This window comes from Danio rerio, chromosome 2 (assembly GCF_049306965.1).
Source record: "Danio rerio strain Tuebingen ecotype United States chromosome 2, GRCz12tu, whole genome shotgun sequence".
In the NCBI taxonomy this organism is placed as follows: domain Eukaryota; kingdom Metazoa; phylum Chordata; class Actinopteri; order Cypriniformes; family Danionidae; genus Danio; species Danio rerio.
The window spans coordinates 17,176,963-17,182,962 of record NC_133177.1 but is presented as its reverse complement, the minus strand read 5'-3'; the positions used below and the strand labels follow the sequence as shown (position 1 = coordinate 17,182,962).

General features: G+C 45.0%; 1 pseudogene; it reads right to left on the bottom strand.

Annotated features, from left to right (window-relative positions):
* Window positions 1–5,447: 5,447 nt before the first annotated feature.
* LOC137488405 (U2 spliceosomal RNA) lies at window positions 5,448–5,598 on the bottom strand (annotated as a pseudogene).
* Window positions 5,599–6,000: the final 402 nt, after the last annotated feature.

The following is a 6,000-nucleotide window of genomic DNA, read 5'->3' as shown; positions in this document are numbered from 1 at the left end:
TAAGACGTTTTAAGTATTTATTGGCTATTTATTGTGGTTTTTAGTGTTTTAGTGTGTTTTAAGCTGTTGGTGCCTCCACCATGTCGGCTGCTCGTGCCGGCGTGGGGAGGCACCACAGCGTACGCTTTTTATTAAAAGAAAAAAAAGGTAAGCTCCTGGAGATGTCCAGACTGGACTTCTCCAGGAAGCTGATACAAAAAACTTTAAATTTTAGACCTGAAGATTTGAATTGTATAGTGACTCTGCCTCTAGGAAAAGGATTTGATGTTAGTTTTAGAGCTGCTTCCCTATTAAATGACTTCTGGCAAAGGTTTGATGCGGTTAAGATCCAGTTTTCCATGTTTACTGTGGAAAAACTTTCTGACAACACACTTAAAACTGTGATTGTCAGATTGTTTAATGAAACAGTTACTGGAGATGACATTTGTGTGTGGCTGGGCAGATATTGCACTTTTCGAGGCCAGCCAGTCAAGGTGCTAGATGAGGATGGCATCTGGAATTGCTCCTGGCGAATTCCCATTAAACAATGGGAAGATGCCGGGGGCTACCAGGGCCTGAGACACCTGCCCTCAATGATTGTGCTTGGAGAGCACAAAGCAGATATTAAACTGATAAGAACAGATTTTTTTTTTTTTTTTTTTATTATCAAAATTCACATTACAGACATTACATGTACATTACTCATACACCAAAATTCACCTTATATCCCAGCAAGAAAACCTAATTTTAACACTGTTTCATCTATCCCACTCCCACTCTTGGTAGACCTTCCCATGTTTTCTTAGTTTCCTCCTCCCCAAACAAGACCTTATGCCCTTTTACTATTGTGCCTATTCTACTCAGTAATTTTAACCACAAGGTCTCTGGTGACAAATGGTGTATTTTCTTCCTTAAACATTCTGTTCTCCACTCCCACAGTACACATTTTCCTTCTGAGATTACCTCCCAGACTACTCTTGCTCTTTTTTTCTTTACACCTAATAATCCTTCCCCATATATAACCAGATCTCTTGTTAGTATTGGCCCCTTCCATTCCTCCCACCAAGTCATCACCAATCTCCATAGCTTAGTTGCCCCTGGGCATCCCCAAAAGGCATGCTCCACCGTTTCCTCCCCACCACAGCCTACTGGGCATTTTGGCGACTTTCCAGAGCCATGTCTATATAGCCGTTCTCGCACTGGTAGCCGGCCCAAAGCCGCCAACCAATTTACATCCTTGCAGGTCCCGGTCAGGTACCCTGACTGCAACATTGTCCAATTTAGTTTCCGTGTGCCCACACTTGTCGCTGAGCCCTGCGTCATTCCATCACGCATTCTATTATACAGCTGTTTGTGTTGCAGAATCAGGGACTGATCTAAACACCACTGTTTTCCTACCACAAAATCTACCAACCGTTGATAATACGCTGGTCTGTAGGTCGACCATGGCACTGTTCCTCTCCAAGGACTGATTGATCTAAATGTGTAGGCTAACCAAAAGCGGGCCAAGAACCTAGCTTTATGCTCTACCTCCTGTGTAGCCAATCTGGCCGCAGTTGAAAAAAACAGTGCTTCTATCTTGAGGGGGATACAAGGGACTCCCCTGCCTCCCTCCCCTATGCTGTTAAACATTTGCGCCCTTGCCACCAATTCCGTGCCCCCCATCCAAAGAAACGAGAACACTTCTCTCTCTAATCTTCTCCCACACAAATGTGGGACAGGGAAAACATAAGCTAAATAATTTAGATTCGGAAGGAGGTCTGCTTTTACCACTTCCAACCTTCCCCACAAAGCCTCCTCGACCCCCACCTGGCTATTTTGGCTTTGACTGCTTTTAATCTGGCTTCCCAGTTTTCCCGGTCACTATTCCTTCTGTAAAACCTGACTCCTAAGATCTTTAAACCATCTGCACAAAGATTGTAACCACCCGGCACATCTTCCCTTGCAGCCCACCGACCTGCAAACATTATCGAGGATTTATCCACATTGACACGTGCCCCTGAAACTTCACAAAACCCGTCGAGGATCCTGCCTGCCACATCGAAATCCCGGTCGGAAGTCAGGAACAGTGTCATGTCGTCTGCGTACGCTGCCACCTTGGCACACACCCCTTTACCCCCTGGCAGATGTATGTCATTCAGTAAAACTGCCTTTCTCAGAGCTGCCAGAAAGGGCTCCAAGGACAGGACATAGAGTAAGGGGGACAAGGGACACCCCTGCCGCATTCCCCCCAATTGTTCTACCCTTCCTGAATACTGCCCATTTATTTTTATTCTACTAAACACCCTTGTATACAGTAGCTTTACCCATGACCTGAACACAGGACCGAACCCTGCTTGAGCCAGGGTGGCCATTAAAAAAGCGTGACTCACCCTGTCAAAAGCCTTCTCCTGGTCCAGACTCAGGATTGCCAGAGGCAACTGACGCTGCTCCACCCAGCTTAGCACATCTCTGACTAAAGCCAGATTCAGACCACCTGACCTTCCTGGCACCCCGCATGTCTGGTCAGGCTGCACCACAACTCCAATTACCTTCTTAAGCCTTTCCGTAAGTACCTTGGCCAGCACCTTGTAATCTGTAGTTAACAAGGTTATTGGTCTCCAATTGGCTAGATCCTTCTTACACCCTTTTTGTGCACCAGTGTCACCAAACCTGTCCTCATTGTTACTGGCAACTCATTCCTTCCCAAACTCTCTTCATAGACATTTACTAGATCTATGCCTATCCACGGCAGAGCTAACTTATAAAATTCTTCTGGGAGACCATCACACCCTGGAGCTGTCCCCTTTTTTAGCGTTGCTATCGCAGAGCTCACCTCCTGAAAGGTCAAAGGACTTTCCAGTGTCTCTCTGTCCTCCTCCTTCAACACACCCTCCAGCTTATCCAAGTATCTACCAAAGGAGTCTTCCATTCCTCCTTTTTTTCCAAACAATTCTCTATAAAAGCCTTCTGCAACGCCCAACATTCCTTGTATTGTAATTTCTTCTCCACCATCACTCTTCAACCCCTCTATTAGGCTGCGATGTTGTTTACTCTGTACGGATGTAAAGAAGTATTTTGTAGGCCTCTCATCAAAGAGACGCTTCTGCGTGCCCGACCACAAAAGGAAGGACTTGGCCCTACTCCAATACTGATCCTTTATGACACCTTGAAGGTATCTTGCCCTTGCCCACCCCTGAGCCGTCCCCAGTGCCCCATTACCCCATAGTAATTGCAGTTCTTCGGACCACCGTCTTCCCTCGGCCTGCTTGTTTTTAGCCTTTTCCCTACCCCAGCTATGACAAAAAAAGGCCACTCTCTCCTTAAACCCCTCCCACCAATCCCCATGGTTTTTATAGAAACCACGAAGATTCTTCCACCCAGCCACTAGATTATAAAGAGCAACACAAAAAGTCCTATCTTCTAGAAAAGAAGTGTTAAATCGCCACATGCCTCTCCCTCTCTCCATTCCTCCAACCTCCACTCGGACTCCAACTAAAATATGATCTGAACACCACATTGGCTGCTGAGTATATTGGCCTACTTTCACGCCAGCTTGAAAAATTAAATAGTCCAGCCTAGACCCCATTTGTCTACTATTTTGCCAAGTATTCCCTGGCTTATGGCCACCTGCTTCCCGAAAGGAGTCTTTTAAATAAATTCAGCCATCAAAAAGGCTAACTCTTTACCTGAGTCATTGTCTAAGGACATATTGAAGTCTCCCCCCAAAACTAAAAATCTGTTAGTAAATAAACATGGCTTCAAAACATTTAGAAACCCTTTCCTATCCCCGATCTTACTCGGTACATAAACATTAACAAAACGGAAAGCCACTCCCCTCCACCTAGCATCCACTACCAAGATTCTTCCAGGGATTAATACACTTATTATTTCCAATTGGAAGTCCCACGAATAAAACAAAATTCCCACTCCATCTGCTTTAACATTCCCCGCACTCCAGCAGGAAGGCCCAACCTCCCAACTAGCTGAGAAATGATCGCAGTCCTCTTTTCCCTGTAAGTGACATTCTTGCAGAAAACAAACATCAAAATTAGATATTTTCAGTGAAAGAAAAACTGAAGTCCTCCTCTGTAATCCCCTTAACCCCCTTGCATTCAAAGTAGCCATTCTTAGGCATGCCATAATGTTCCCCAAATAAAGATATAAAAACCCTTATTCAGTTTGCCCACTTTTCTTTCTCACACTTTTCCTTCTCCCACCCCTCCCCAAAGAATATTCCATATTTCCTCCATTCCCCCTTTCCCCCCTGCCCTCCTCTTGTCTATTTGAGCCCACCCCCTTACCCAAGCTTTCTTCAGTCTCCATTGTCGCTTCCCCTCCTGAAAGGTCCAAGTCCATGTCAAGTTGACTCAAATTCCCCTCCCAGCCCTCTTCAATCTCACCCTCCTGAGGCTGGAGTTTGGTACACTTTCGTTCACGTTCCTCAGGCTCTTTTTCGTTAGGCCTTCGCCTCCTCATTCCCAGCCCTGCATCTCCCGCCACAACTTCCTGCTGCTGGGCTGAGTCGCTGGATAGCTTCGCCTCCTCTGTCTCCTCCAACATCCCACGAAGGGCTTCGGTCACATCAAACTCTGACCACTCCTGCGATGGTGCCACCAGCGATGATTCTCCCAGGTCCTTTCCTTGCTCTTCACCACCACCATCACGCTTGCCTCCAGTCTGATCCTTTTCTGCTCTTACTGGCTTTTCACCTGAAGGGCCTGCCTCCTGGGACTCCAGCAAATGATCAAAGTCTGCCTGAAGGTCATGTCTTTCTTTGAATAAACTGGCGTAGGATTTCTGTCTTCTTGGGCATGCTCGAAACAAATGATCCTTTTTCCCACACAGGCTACAGGTCTTTGGTTCTGGACAGCCAGAGGCCTCATGCTCAGCCGATCCACAATGACTGCACCACTGGCCCACACAGTCCGCCTTTACGTGGCCCTGAGCGCCACACTTCCTGCAGTACACTGGCTGGCCTGGGTAATGCAAGTAGCCTCTATTGGACCCAATAAAAAAGGATCCAGGTGGGTGCACAATCCCTCCTGGCGATCCTGCATCCGCTCTCAACTTTACGAGGTATCGCCTTTTCCCATTCCAAATGCCAAACCGATCCTTCAATCGCTCTCCTCCCTTCACAGAATCACAGTACCTGGCCAAAAAGGTTAAAACATCGCCATCTTCCACAAAAGGATTGTACATGTGGACTGTGAGCGCCAAGAAATCTAGAGCGAATGCCGGAATGAGCTTCAAACCTGCCAGCTTTGGATGGCCACTTTTCCTTCCCCATGCTTCATTGAAAGCCACACAGTCACTCAGTTGGAAGAACGTCAGATCCATAAAACCAGCCGAGGCAAAATCTTGCAAGCAAAAAATCAGTGAGGCAGACATACCAAAAACTCCTCTTAGCACCTCCGTCACCAAGAAATCTCTTCCAAACTTCTTCTTAATCTCCGCTGAAGTCTCCTTTTCCACCAGAATACGAACAGTATTTTTCAGCCGCACCAGCATGGTCGGCCATTGCGTCTCTTCTCTCGCAGGATCCATTTATCCAGTTCAATCTATAGTGCCCGGGTAGGGCACGTATCAGATATTAAACTGATAAGAACAGATTTTTTTTTTCTTTCGAAAAAAATTTATTGACACAATTTCATTGTTTATAAAAATCACACATATTTTAAGAACTTTCTTTACATTAGTTAACACTTTTCACTTCTCACTAAAACAATCATAAAACCACACAATAAATCACAATGCACTTCTTAAAAGTCAAAATAAAACAGCATAATACTAAAGGACTACAATTTCACTCTTAAAAACCAACAAAAACATGTATATATTGATGCATTAATAAATAAAATAAAATAAAATGAATGAATTTACAAATTAAGAGAAATAAAATCAGTTCATGTGTACCTAAATATATACATAAAAGCAGAGTGAAATTCGGTTGTTGTTGCTGTCTTTGTGTTATGTTTTTTTGTTTTGTGATTTCTGTTTCAAAGTCCATGTTTGTGTAAAAGTTCGTGAGTGTAGGTTTAG